Here is a 15,473-nt window from a genome sequence, read left to right on the forward strand (position 1 = left end):
AACTCACAGAGATCCACCTGCCTCTGCCTCACAAGTGCTGGGATTAAAGGCATGAGCCACTATGCCCGGCTTATTTATGTTTTTTTAAAATATTTCATTTATTATTATTTTTATGTGTATGCATATATTGCTACATGTAAGTATACCCATGGAAGTCAGAAAAGGGTATTGGATTCCCCTGGAACTGGAGTTTAGGAAAGTTGTTAGCCACCATGTAGGTGCTGGGAACTGAACCCAGGTCCTCTGCAAGAGCAGCCTGTGCTCTTAACCACTGAGCCAACTCTCCAGCCCTCATTATGTTTTAATAAAATATTTTATTATTTTATTTTTATGTGTACGGCTGTTCTACCTATATGTAAGTGCACCTGTGTTGTACAAAGCCCACAGAGGTCAGATGAGGGCACTGGATCTACTGGAACTGGAGTTATGGGAGGTTGTTAGTCACCATATGAGTGATGGGAAGTGAACCCAGGTCCTCTGTAAGAGCAGCTCTTAAGTGCTGAGCCATCTTTCTAGCCCCACATTATTTATGTTTTGAAAACAGTTTTATGTTGTATAAAGCAAGGTTAATACTACCAAAAAAAACAGAGAAAGACACTAGACATGTTAGAGGTAAGTGAGAAGTTTCTGAAAAACTGACTTAACATAAAAACATTGCTAGTTGGGACGTTGTTTCCTCAAGAATACAACCAAGTATCTTTCAAGTATGAACAGCCTTTCAAATTTGGAAAGCAAAATAAAACAAATGTATTAATTTAAATGACCAGAAATGCATTTACTTCTAAAGACTGTTTTTTTTCTTTTCCTAGAGCAAGCAAATCAATCAAATAGTAAAGAGGAAAGTGCAATAATAACTGTAAGACATGTTTTCCTGAAAGATGAAATACCAGCTGTGTAGAAGACATTGTGTTTCACAGACTTTGTTTTCTTTGAGGTCTTCTACCCTAATACTAACCAGGCCCATCTAGCTTAACTTATGAAATCTGACAAGGGTACAGCCAATGGCAATAAGGATGCAGGATAGTGATTTTATTTCTTATTTTATGCATTGCAGCCCCAGGGAGAGAGATAACGAGAACAGGAATGAGATCCAGGTCGCCTACATAAAACACTGCAGAACATTACCACCAGGTCACCAGGGGGAGAAAAGAAGGAAATGGTTTATTTTAAAGGCGCTTATTTGGTATAACACTTATGGTGGGAAAAATATTTGTTTTGGCTTTTCTAATGACATTATAACTATTTTTATTAATGATAAATTTGAACAATTATTTTCACAAAATTTTTGATATCTCCTTATTAGATTTAAAACACTACCAAAATGATTTCAGAAATTGAATAAAAAGACAATCACCAACTTACAAACTGTTAGGCAATCATAAAATAATCAGAAATAATGTTTTAAATTTTATCGACTTTATCTAACATTTCCATCACTTGGATACTTGTCATCTTTCACATATTGCTGCAAAATGCTATCAGTGCTGTCACTAATGAAAAGTCACAGCTAATTCTAGGAGGAAATTCTCTATGTTTGAGCCTTTTAAGAACTTAAGGTTAAGAAATTATATGGATGGATTAATGTCTAATTTGCTTAAACTAGTCAGCTATGTAAAACTGTTTGTACCTCAATGTTTTTAACATAAAAAAATGATGTCTGAATGAGTGAATTAAATAGATCTTATTGGCCTTGATATTAAAATATTCTGTAAAATAGAGAAAATGCATTTTTTTTTTCAAGGGCTGAATGAGCTACTCCACATGTAGTGCATCACATAGTACCTAGCATTCAAGGATGTTGGGGATGATTACAACAATTTCATATTCCCCTATTTGTCATGTTATCTGCTACTGTCCAATATGAAATGCTGCCTGCCAAAAGCCTCATGCATTGAGGTTGATGGGCTTTTGGGAACTGACTGGGTCATGAAAAAATTTCAATAGATTAGTTCATTAGTGGATTTCAATCTGAATAGACTATGGTGAGGTGATGGACCTGTGCCAGGTGGACCTAGTTGGGGGAAGTGCATCCTCACTGGGACCAGAAGCTCTTCTGAAGACCTTACTTGTCCCCTGTCTCTTTGGGGTTTTTGCTTCATGAGGTAAACAGCTTTCCTCTACTGTGCCCTTCCTCCATGATGTTTCTTGTGTGCCATGAGCCTAACAGCAATGCAGTCAGCTGACCACTGACTGAAACCATAGGCCTTCCTTTAAATGATTCTGTCAAGTATCCTGTTAGAATGATTAAAAAAAGTGAAAAAAAAGAAAAAGAAAAAAGAACAACAACCCCCAAGTAATACAGTATCATCAGTAAAATCAACAGTGCCTTTTCTCCACTAGTTTTTTCCTTACTGTCCATAGGAGCTTGAACAGACAAAATAATGCTACGGTCATTTGTCACCACACCATAAACCCACAGCATCCTTCCTTAGAAACTTAATTTCATTATTTTACATCACTACTTTGTGAAAGCTTGGAGAAAAAGTTTTCAAACCTTCCCAAATAAATACTAGGATATCCCTGCCACTGTTTATTTGGAAACAGAATCTACTTAGCATAAGCAACTCAGACAGCAACTTGAGTATCTTCCATTTCATTTTTACTAATGACAAGAGGGAAATTTAATGTAAATGAAAACTGTAAAAATGACTGCAGAATCCCAAACAAAACAGTAGTTCCCCCCTATCCTCAACCTCACGTATCCCAGCCTTACCTGAAACTACCTATGGAGCTGAGGATGAGCTTGAATTTCTGATCCTTCTGCTCCACCTCCCAAGTCTTGGCTTGGATTATGAGAAGGCACCATTACACTTAATTTATTTGCACATTCTACCAACTGGGCTAAATTCCCAGCTCCAATAAAAAGGTTTTATCATATATTCTCTTATCACTAAGGTAGAAAGAGCAGATCAATATTATACTTTTCATTAGCTATTAAATTATAAGACAACTAAAGCCCTGTTATGTAGGTAATAAATAGTGATGTGAAAACTAAACTTTAGGTCTTGCAACTCAGTAGTTTATCTCCATTCTCATTATTGTGCTTTTTCAGCAGAAGTCACCATGATAAATTACTCCAGATGCTCGATTAATTTAATAAATTTTTACTGGGAGTCTACTGTGAATATATTTCTGTGAAGTTCAAACACAGAAACCAAATTCTAGTAAGAAAGCAATAAGGCCTTGAAACAATGATATCTAGGAAACAACACTGCTAAATCATAGTTCATAGACAATGATCCTATTTATTTATTTGTTTAATTTTTTTGGGGGGGGGTCTTTTTGAGACAGGGTCTCCCTGTAGCCCCAGCTGTCCTGGAACTCACTATGTAGACCAGGCTGGCCTTGAACTCACAGAGATCCGCCTGCCTCTGCCTCCCAAGTGCTGGGATTAAAGGCATGCGCCACCACACCCAGCTAAAAAAAGTGCACTGGTATCATGCAATGCCTGTGGAGGCCAGAAGAGGACCTCAGATCTCCTGGAACTGGCATTAATGGAGTTGTTAGTTGCCATGTGGGTGCTGGGAACCAACCCCAGGTCCTCTGCAAGAGCAACCAGTGCTCTTAACCACTAAGCCATCTCTTTAGGCCCTAGAATATTTTAATTTTGATGAAAATGAAAATCTATTAAATGTATAGTATACATAGCTAATACATAATTCAAATAAAAAATAAAAATAAAATATGAACTCCATTTAAATAAAGCATTGTTCAGAGGAAATTTATAGCATTAATTCCTTAGAAAAGAAGGAAATTCTCAATTCAATGACCTAATCTATATTAAGAAACTAGAAGCATGAAACATTTTCATGATAAAAAATTTAAGGAATTTATGACCACTGTATTAGCTGCTACTTCTGCTGTGATAAGACACCATGACCATGGCAACTTACAGAAGGAATAGTTTATTTTGCTTATAATTTCAGAGAAACTAGCATCCATAATGGTAGGGGAGGCGTGGTGGCAGAGCAGAAAGCCAAGTGGTCACATCTTCAAGCAGGCACAGGAAGCAGAGGAGACCAGAAATCTGCAAGGCTTAAGAACTCTCAAAGCCCACCTCCAGTGAGGACATGCTTCCTCCAGCAAGGCTGCACCTCCTAAAACCTTCCAAAACAGTGCCACCAACTGCGGACAAAAGGTCTAAATACTTGGAGCCTACGGGGGACATTCTCATTCAAACCACCACAACCACTAAACCAGTCTACTGAAAATAGTTGAAGGAATCTTCAGACTAACAGAAGAAAAAAAACAAAGACATCCAGAATAAAGAGCCCTAGAAGAACAGAAGAGAGCAAGAGAGGAAAAGGAAAAAAACCCACAAACACCACAAAATCAAAATGCATGAATCAATGTACAACTTTCAATAATAACTCTGAATATTAATGATCTGAAAACACAGACCAGTAGACTGGATTAAAAAGCAGGAATCATCTATTTGCTGCCTCCAAGAAGTGCACATTACCACAAAAGACAGACCCAACTTCAGGGTGAAAGGACAGAAAAAGGTTTTTCAAGCAAATGGACCTAGGAAACATGCAGATTTCATTATTCTAATACCTGACAAAATAGATTTTAAACCAAAAGTCGTGAGAAAAGTTAGAGAAGGTCGTTTCATACTGATTATGGGAAAAACCATCAAGAGGACAGTACATATAAGCCTTGAACACAGGTGCACCCAGTTTCAGAAAACAAATGCTATTAGATGTAAAGTCACAGAATAACCCCAGCACAATACAAGTGGTGATTTTTAATAGCCCACTCTGACAGATCCTCCTGACAAAAATAAGCAAAATAAATTATGAATTAAATGATATCATGGATCAAATGGACTTAACAGACATCTACAGAACATTCCATCCAAACACTGCAGAATACACATTTTTCTTATCAGCCCATGAAACTTTCTCTAAAATAGATCATATACTAGATTATAAAGCAAGGTTCAATAAATACACAAAAATAAAAATAACTCATTGTGTTCTACCTGATTATAAAAGAATAAGGCTATGAGTCAACAGGAAGAGAAACCCTAGAACAAACTACTTAAAAATTCCTAGAATTAAATGAAAATATAACAGCCTATGGAATTCAATAAAAGCAATCTTAGGAGGAAGTTTATAACTATTAATTCCTACATGAAATCAGATAAATCTCAAATAAATAATGATATACCTTAAGGTCAAGCAGAAAGAACAAGCCAAACCCCAAATCAGTAGAAAGAAACCATTAGAATGAGGATAGAAATTAATGAAATGGAAAAAAAAAAAAAAAAAACCTCACAAAACAATACAAAGAATCAATAGAAAAACAAGTTTGACTAACCCTTAGCCAAACTAACTAAAGGAGAGAAGGCCCAAATTAATAAAATTAGAGATGAAAAGGGAACCATTACACAGAAACCAATAAAATTCAGAAAATCATTAGGTCTTACCTTAAAAGCAAATATTCCACTAAATCGGAAAATCTAAAAGAAATGGATGAATTTCTATTTGCATATGGCCCAAGAAAATTAGGCCAAGATAAAGTAAATAATTTAAACAGATCTAAAATAATCAGTGAGACTGAAGCAGTTATTAAAAATCCCACATCTGAAAAACCTCTGGGCCTAGATGGATTCACTGATGAATTATAGAAGACTTTCAAAGAAGTAGCATCAATTTTTCTCAAACTATTCCATAAAATAAAAAAGTAAGGAACATCACCAAATTCTTTTTTTTTTTTGGTCTTTTTGAGACAGGGTCTCCCTGTAGCCCCAGCTGGCCTGGAACTCACTATGTAGACCAGGTTGACCTTGAACTCATAGAGATCCACCTGTGTCACCACGCCTGGCATTACCAAATTCTTTTTATAAAACTAGCATTACCTTGACAGCAAAAGCAGATAAAGATGCAATTAAAAAGAGAAAACTAGTTGAGTGTATGGTGGTGTATACCTTTAATCCCAGCACTTAGGAGGCAGAGGCAGGGGGATCTCTGTGAGTTCAAGGCCAGCCTGATCTGCATAGTGAGTTCCAGGCCAGCTGGGGCTACAGGGAGACCCTGTCTCAAAAAGACCAAAAACAACAACAACAACAAAAAACCCCAACAAAACAAAACAAACAAACAAACAAAAACCTATAGACCAATTTTTCTGATGCAAAATTTCATAACAAAATACTTAAACTGGAATTCAAGAACACATCAAAAAGATCATTTACCATGATCAAAGATGGCTTCACTTTTGGGAAAGAGGGATGGTTCAGCATATATAAACCACTAATGTTATGATATACATGGACTCAAGGATAGAAATCACACAGGTATGGAGAAAGAAGCAGACGTTGTTTTCCAAAATCCAATATCCCTTCATGTTCAAAGTCCTGGAGAGGGGCTGGAGGGATGGCTCAGCAGTTAAAGGGCACTGGCTGCTCTCGCAGAGGACCTGGACTTGTTTCCTAGCACCCACATGGCAACTGACAACTGCCCATAATTCCAGTTCCAGGTGATCTGATGACCTATTTTGACCTCTATGGGCATGGCATGACATGGGTGCACTTACACACATGCAGACAATATACTCATATACATAAAACAAAAATAATAAAATATTTTTAAAAATGTAAGTCCTAGCTGGGTGTGGTGGTACACGCCTTTAATCCCATCACTCGGGAGGCAGAGGCAGGCGGATCTCTGTGAGTTCAAGGCCAGCCTGGTCTACATAGCGAGTTCCAGGACAGCTGGGGCTACAGGGAGACCCTGTCTCAAAAAGACAAAAAAATAAAAAATAAAAAATTAAGTCCTGAAGAAACTCAGAATAGAAGAAATATAGCTCAATATGACAAACCTATAGAAAACACTATATTAAACTCAAAGCATTTCCAGTAAAATCAGGAACAAGACAAAGGTGCCCACTTCCTCCACTCTCATTGAACACTATACTGGAAGTCTTAGCAGTAATACCAGAGAAGCAAATAAAAGGGATGCACATAAGAAAGGAAGGAGTTCAAGTATCTATTTGCAGATGATATGATTTTATACCTAGAGACCCTAAATACTCCACCATAAAACTCTTAAAAACTGATGAACTGAACTTTCAGCAAAATGCCAGGATACAAAATAACTTGCAAAAATCAGTTGCCATCCTGTACACCATGACAACATACTGAGAAAGAAATCAGAGAAACGACTCTACTCACAATAGCCTCAAACACCACCACCACTTTGGAATAAATCTAGCCAAAGATGCAAACAATCTCTACAATAAAAGCTCTAAAACACTGAAGAGGGCTGGGCGGGGTGGCGCATGCCTTTAATCCCAGCACTTGGGAGGCAGAGGAAGGGGGATCTCTGTGAGTTCCAGGACAGCTGGGGCTACAGCGAGACCCTGTCTCAAAAAGACCAAAAAAAAAACCACTGAAGAAAGAAATTAAGACACTAGAAGATAGACCTCCCATGCTTATGGACTAGAAGCAATATTGTGAAAATGACCATCCTATAAAAAGCAATTGACAGATTCATACAATTTCAAATCAAAATTCCAATGACATTTCTTTTTTAAAAAATTTTATTATTTTTTATTTTATGTGTATGCATGTATTGCCTGTATGTATTGCACCTGTCTCGTGCAATGCCCGCGGAGGTCAGAAGAGGCTGTTGGATTGGAGTTACGGACAGTTACCTGCCATGTGGGTGCTGGGATTCAAACTGGGGTCTTCTTCAAGAACAACCAGTGTTCTTAACCGCTGAGCCATCTCTCCAGCCCCCCAATGACATTTTTCACAGACACGGAAAAAATCTTAAAAATTCATATGGAAGCACAAAAGACCACAGAGATGCGAAGCAGTCCTCCCTGAACAAAAAGAACACTGCTTCAAGTGTCACTATACCTGACTTCAAGTTTGTTTCAAGGAAACAAACCCCAGCACGATAGTGGTACAAAGCCAGACATGTAGACCAATAGAAACATATACAAGACCCATACACAAGGACACCGAACTACACCTACCTGATTTCTGACAAAGACGTAAAACATATACACTGAAGACAGTATCTTCAACAAATGATGCAGGGAAAATGGGAGATCTACATGTAGAAGAATGAAACTAGATCTTTCTCTCTCATCTTTCACAAAAATCAAATCGAAATGGATCAAAGATCTCAATGTAAGACTTGAAACTGAAAATGCTAAAGGAAAATGTAGGGAGTAGTCTTCAAGATACATGCATAGGTAAGGACTTTCAGAATAGGACTTCAATTGCTCAGGAATAAGTTCAATTCTCCACAAATGGGATCTCACAAAATTAAAAAACTTCTGTACAGCAAAGGAAATTGTCAACTGAGTGAAGAATCAGCCTATGAAATGGGAGAAAAATCTTTGCCTGCTATACACAGATGAATAGTTTCTAGAAATACAAAGAACTCAAGAAACTTAACATTAAGGAAACAACCAAATCAAAAAAATGGGCTATGGAATTAAATAGAGAGTTCCAAAAAGAAGAAATAAAAAAGGCTAATAAACGTTTAAAAAGTGTTCAACATTAATAGCTATTAAGGAAAACCAAATTAAAGAAGGTCACTTTGGGCTGGAGAGATGATTCAGTGGTTAAGAGCACTGGCTGATCTTGCAGAGGGTTTGATTCTCAGCACCCACATGGTGGCTAACATCTGCTCATAACTCTAGTTCCAAGGGCTCCAATGCCCTCTTCTGACCTCTGTGGGCAACCCCCATGATATGGGGGCACTTACACATATGCAGGCAATACACTATAAAATAAAATTATAAATAAAAAAGGTCACTTCATACTGATGGGGGCGGTGGGGATCTATCAAAAAAAATTATGATTCTAAACATATATGCCCTGAACAGAGGTACATTCAATTTCATCAGATAAATATGATTAGATGTAAAGTCACAGATTAACCTTAGCAGATTCCACCTCACCCCAGTCAGAATGTTGATCAAGAAAAGAGATGACAACAACCTCTGGTAAGGGTATGGGGAAAGAGAAACCCTTCTCCACTATTGGTGGGAGTGTAAATTGGTGCAGCCACTATGGAAACCAATTTAGCAGTTTCTGAGACTACTAAAAACAGAGCTAGCATATCCTGGACATGTACCCAAAGGACTCTATATCCTGCCACAGAAATACTCAAATGTCCATATTCATTGCTACTGTATTAATGACAGGAAACAGAATCAGCCTAGGTGTCCATCAACTGAAGAATGGATAATGAAAATGTGGTACAAATACGTAACTGATTTTATCTACCTGTAAAGAGAACTGAAATTAGGGGCTGAAGAGATGGCTCAGTGGTTAAGAGCACTAGCTGCTCTAGCAGGAGAGCTGGGATTCTATTCCCAGCACCCACTTGGCAGTTGACAACTGTCTGTAACTCCAGTTCCAGGGGATCTGACACCCTCTTCTGACCTCCGCGGGCACTGAACAACACGGGTGCACTTGCACACATGCAGGCAATACATAAAATAAACATAAAATACACATAAAATAAAAATAATAGATTTAAAAAAAGAAAACTGAAATTGCAATTTACAGGAAAATGGACAGAATTGGAAAAATATTATACTGAGTTAACACAGGTCCAGAAAGACAGATGACACATGTTCTCTCTCATATGATTATAGCATCAAAGTTTTTAGACTTGTGTGTTTAATTTTAAGTGTCTAGAGGTCACCAAGCCAGAAAGGACCCAAGATAAGCAGAAGGAGATGAATCCTTAAAGGAGGGCAGGGAGGAGACACATGATATGAAAGGGGGGGAATACTGGGGGCTAAAGTCTTAAGTGAGGAGGGGAGTGTTTGCGGCCTGCTCCATAGGAGGGAATGCATAGGTCTTTGGGGTTAGGAGAACCAATCTAAATCTGTTGTTTTGCTAAACAGACATGCCATCAAACTGCTCTCTAAATATTTATGTTTATATCCATAGATTAGTGGTGTTCTCGGCTTTGGCCAGAGAAGCTTCTTTGCAATGGGCAGCAGTCAATGCAGAGTCTCACAATTGGTCAAAGTGCTGAGAGTGATGGCTGAGTACCCAGCCCTAAGTACATTTATATCAATCCTAAAGTTTAAAGGGAACATCAACAGAAAGAATGTAAGAGCCAGAGGATGGGGAGGAGTGCTGTGAAATGCTGTCATCTGGATAAGATATGGTCATTGCATGCACGCACACATGTATAGCAGCTACAGTTGCCTGTCTAAGACCTGTACAAGATCAAGTCAATCTATAATTTCAGCAAGGATGGGGAGGGGCTCATGAAGCTTCCCCCTAGCTGAGGAGCTATTGGCAGCGATGGCTGCTGGGGGCGGGGGTCATCCTTCTATGGTGTGTGGCCACTGGTAGGCTGCTGGGGGGCAGTCATCCTTCTATGGTGGTGTGGTCACTGGTAGGCTGCTGGGGGGAGTCATCTTTCTATGCTGGTGTGGTCACTGGTAGGCTGCTGGGGGGAGTCATCCTTCTGTGGTGTGTGGCCACCGGTAGGCTGCAGAGAGGGAGTCATCCTTCTATGGTGGTGTGGTCACTGGTAGGCTGCTTGTGCTCATACAGGGCAACATGAGTTGGACTCAGAAGATTACAGAAAAGAACAAGAGCACAAAAAGGTGGAAAGCAAACATGTTGGGAGCAGACATAATCAAGATTTATACATGTATAAAGTTATTGAGGAATTAATAAAAATGTTTTTAAAAAAACTGAAAGAAAAAAAAAAAGCCGGGTGTGGTGGTGCAGGCCTTTAATCCCAGCACTCAGGAGGCAGGCAGATCTCTGTGAGTTCAAGGCTAGCCTGGTCTACATAGTGAGTTCCAGGACAGCTGGGGCTACAAGGAGGCCCTCTCTCAAAAAGACTTGAAAAAAAAAAAAGACCTGAAAAAAGTAAGAACTAGAAAAAGAACAAATTAAACTAAGTAGAATACAGGGAAAAGTTAATACAAAAGCAGAAATCAGTTCCACACAGAATTGGAAAATTAGTAAATCAATAAAACTAAAAGCTGATTTTTTTTTTTTTTTTGGGTCTTTTTGAGACAGGGTCTCTCTGTAGCCCCAGCTGTCCTGGAGTCACTATGTAGACCAGGCTGGCCTTGAACTCATAGAGATACGCCTGCCTCCTGAGTGCTGGGATTAAAGGTGTGCGTCACCACGCCCAGCTTAAAGGCTGATTTTTAAGGATTAATATTTTGTATGTTAGGGATGCATAGGGATATACTAGGGAAAGCCTGACCAGAACTAAAAAAGAGATCATACAAATCATCAGTATTGGAAATACAGGGCAGACATCAGCATAGATTCAATAGACATTAAAAGAATGTGAGCATGAGAAATAACTTGTGCTAGTGCATTCATAACGTGGATAAAATAGTCTTAAGTCTTTAAATGACACAAACTAGCAAAGCTCATCTGAGAAGAAACAGATGGAATTCCACAAGCCCTTCTAGAAAAGAGAATGGAGGACTTCCCAATGCATTCTATAAGGTTCTCCTCACTTTATATAAAAAGTAAATAACCATGCTATAGCAATGGGGCTGGACAGGTGGCTCAGTTGTAAAGGGTGTTTCCTGCTCTTCTAGAAGACTTGAGTTTGGTCCCTAGTACCCATGTTTGGTGGCTTACAACTGCCTGTAATACCCACTCCAGGGGATTTGACACCCTCCTCTGGTCTCTGCAGGGAGGCATGCTCACACTATATGGTATACATTCACATAAACATACACATACACCTGTAAATACAAACAAGTCTAAAAATGCTAAAATAAAATTATGAACACACACAAACTAAAAAGAAAATCTGTATTAAAAATCCACTACATATAAATGTGGGCTTTATCTCTAGATTTCAAAATTGATTTAACACTTTAAAAAACTAATCAACAGAATTCCCTACATTAGCAGGTAAAAGAGAAAGAACACATAATCCTATTGGATGTGGAAAAGTAAACTGGCAAAAATCTTAACACTCGCTTATGATTAAAACTTACAGTAAATCATAAATAGAAGAATCTTCCTCATCTTGATTAAGAGTATCTGAGAAAAGCTTAGCATTACTACCATAGTTAGCGGTGAAAAGACTGAATACTTAACAAGATCAAGAATGAACTAGAGGCTGGGGACATACAAAGCTCAGTGGTAAAGAGCTTGTTTTGCAAACATAATGGCCTGAGTTCAGATCCCCAGCACAGACATAAAGGTGGGGCATGTGGTGGAAGCCTGTAATCCCAGGGCAGGGGAGGGGTGGAGAAGGGTAGATCCTGGGGGATCTGCAATTTCCTGCAATTTCAACCAAAGTCCCAGCAGGATTTTTTATGGAAACTGAAAAGAAATTCTCCAGTACACATTATGGTTAAAGGTTCCACAAGCACAGAACAAAGAAGCCCTAAAAACTGCAAGAGGTACCCATCAAGTCACACTTAAAGCAAACTCATTAGGTAACAGATTTCTCAGTAGAAACTTCATTGGTTTGAAGGGCACGGAATGATATATTAATATTTCAGTTCCTAAAAGAAAGTAACTGCTAACATAAACTACTAAACCCAGCGAGGTTATCCTTCAGAATCAAAGGAAAAATAAAGACCTTCTAAGATAAATGCAAACTAAAAGGATTATGGTCCCTAAACCACAGAAGATACTTAAAATCTTGCAACCAGAAGAAAGAACAATCATGAAAGCAATAATTGAGAATTAAGAAAAAAACCAAACACTATCTATGTAGTAAACCACAAAGCATGCATTTCAACAATACTTCTAAATGTAAATAGTCTTACTTCTTCAACTAAAAGATGTAGGCTGACTGTATTAAAAAAAATTTGACAATATACTGCCTTCAGGGAACTTGTTTCAGATAAAGGCTGAAAGTGAAAGGATAAAATGCAAGTAGAATCCCAAAGCAAGGAAAGGATGAAATGCAAGTAGAATCCCAAAGCAAGGAGGAGTAGTGGCACTCTCATCTGATAGGACAGTCTTTAAGCCAAAATCAGAAAAGACAAGAAGGCCACTACATACTGATAAAGGTATATTCACTAAGAACGTATAATGAACATTCGAACATCTAGTTACATAAAATTCTACTGGACACAAAGGAAGAAACAGGCCAAAGTAATAGTTGGAAGACTTCAAAACTTTACTCTCACCACTGACCATCCTGACCCCCGTTCCCAGAAGAAATCAACAAAGAAACATCAGCAAAGTTACACTACAGATGAAATGGACTTAAAAGGCATCTGCAAAATATTTTACCCTGCAGCCTTACAATGCCCATTCTCTTCATCAGCATATGGGACTTCTTCCAAGACAGCAAGGTACCAAAAACATATGCTCGGAAAACTGAGTACCAACCTACAGAAGATTGAAACTAGACCCCTGTCATCCTATACAAAAACCAACTGAAAATGAATTAAAGACCTTAATGCAAGACCAGAAATTCTGAAACCACTAGAACAAAATATAGGAGAAATACTTCTATACTGGCCCAGGCAATGATTTTCTGAAAAAGTAATAGCTCAGGAAACAAAAGCAAAACTTCATAAATGGTGAGCCAAGAGTCTGTGATACAAGTATGCAGATGGCAGAGGCAAGAGGTTCTCAAAAAACTAAAAATACAACTGGATGTGCTAGTGCACACCTTTAATCCCAGTACTCAGGAAGTAGAAGCAGGTAGATCTCTGTGAGGTTCAGGCTAGCCTATTTTACACATTGAGTTTGAGTTCTAGGTCAGCTAAAGCTATAGAGTGAGACCCTGTCTAAACAAACAAACAAAAACAAACCACAACCAAACATATAAAAAATAGAATTACCACCTAATACAGTTACATCATGTGTCCTGGCTTCATTTCTTCTGCTGTGATAAAATACCCTGACAAAAAGTAATTTAGGGAGAAAAGGGCTTATTTTAGCTCACAGTTCTAGACTCCAGTCTATGGTTGCTAGGAAGTTAAGGCAACAGGAACTTGAAGAAGCTTACCTAACATCCACAGTCAGAGCAGAGAGCAAGGAAGGCCTGGGTATTTATTTGCTCAGCTTGCTTTTTTCCTACTCTTACAGGAAATAGTACTGTCCACATTCATGACAGGTACCTCCACTTATCAATGAAGAAAATATCTCACAGGCCAACCTGATCTAGGCAATCCTTTATTGAAACGCTTTCCCCAGGTAGTTTAGATTATGTTGACAATGAAAACTAACCATCACATCACTCTTCAGTATATTCAATGAAAGAATCAAAGTCAGCATACAATAGAGATACCTGCACATTCATGTTAACTGCAGCACTTTTCACAATAGCCAAGATATAAACCTAGCCTAAGTACTTGCACCGTATGAATGGATAAGGAAAATATAAATGCCACAAAGAATGAAATCATGTCATCCCCAGGAAAATGGATGGAACTGGAGGACATGACACTAAATGGAATAAGCTAGATACAGAGAGACAAGTGTCACATGTTTTCTTTCATATGTGGAAACTAAGGAGAGGAAAGAAAAAGATGAACTGAAAGTAGAGGGACATTATGAAAGCAGGAGGAGGCCAAGGGCAGTGGGGAGAAAGGGCAGGATGGGAGGGATCTGATCAAGCATGAGAAATGCAGGTGTGGACAAGTCACACTGGAAACCATTACTTGTACAGTTATCACTGAGTTGTCAATTACTGACAACAGGAATGAAACATGAACTGGGAAATGAATATGTATGTGAGAAGTTACTAAGGGACTTTAGCAAATGCTGGCTAGCAAGAGAAAACAAGCTAGCACAACAGTCAAGGAGTATTAGTTCATGATTAGGAGATTTTACTATTATCTTACCCAATACAATCCATCTAAGAAAGAACTGGGTAGGCAAGGAGTAGTGGTGCATGTCTTTAATCCCAACACTCAGGAGGCAGAGGTAGGCAGATTTCTATGAGTTCTAGGATAGTCTGATCTACAAAGTGAACTCTATGCCAGCCAGAGATATATAGTGAGACCCTGTCTCAAAATACAAAAAAGAACTGAGCATAATCTGCAGCAATTCTTCCATATGTTATTCTATAATCTTTCCAAAAAACATTTTTATTATTTTTATTTTATGCGTATGAGTGAGTGTATGGCCTGCATGTGAGTAAGTGCACTCTTGTCATGCAATGCCCTCAGAGGTCAGAAGAGGGCATCAGATTCTTTGGAACTGGAGTTAAGGATGTTTGTGAACTGCCATGTGGGTGCTGGGAACCAAACCCAGTCTTCCGCAAGAGCAGCCCATGCTCTTAACCACTGAGCCAGTCCCTCCCTTTTCAGTTTTAAAATTTCATTTATTTTTCACATTTTGTCTATGACTGTTTTGCCTTCATATATATAAGTGCACCATGTACATGCCAATGCCTGTGGAAGGCAGAAGAGGGCAAAGGATTCCCTGGAACTGGAGTTACAGATGGTTGTTAGCCACCATGTGGGTGTTGGGAAACAAACCCTGGTCTTCTACAAGAGCAGCAAGTGCTCTTAACCACTGAACCATCTCTCCA

General features: G+C 38.6%; 1 protein-coding gene across 1 annotated transcript in view; it reads right to left on the minus strand.

The window, feature by feature from the left end:
* Dnajc1 (DnaJ heat shock protein family (Hsp40) member C1) overlaps nt 1–15,473 on the minus strand; it is a 199,159-nt gene that overhangs the window by 59,540 nt on the left and 124,146 nt on the right. The gene's annotated exons all lie outside the window — the stretch shown is intronic.

This window comes from Nannospalax galili, unplaced genomic scaffold (genome assembly GCF_000622305.1).
Source record: "Nannospalax galili isolate Female #2095 unplaced genomic scaffold, S.galili_v1.0 scaffold14, whole genome shotgun sequence".
NCBI classification, from domain to species: domain Eukaryota; kingdom Metazoa; phylum Chordata; class Mammalia; order Rodentia; family Spalacidae; genus Nannospalax; species Nannospalax galili.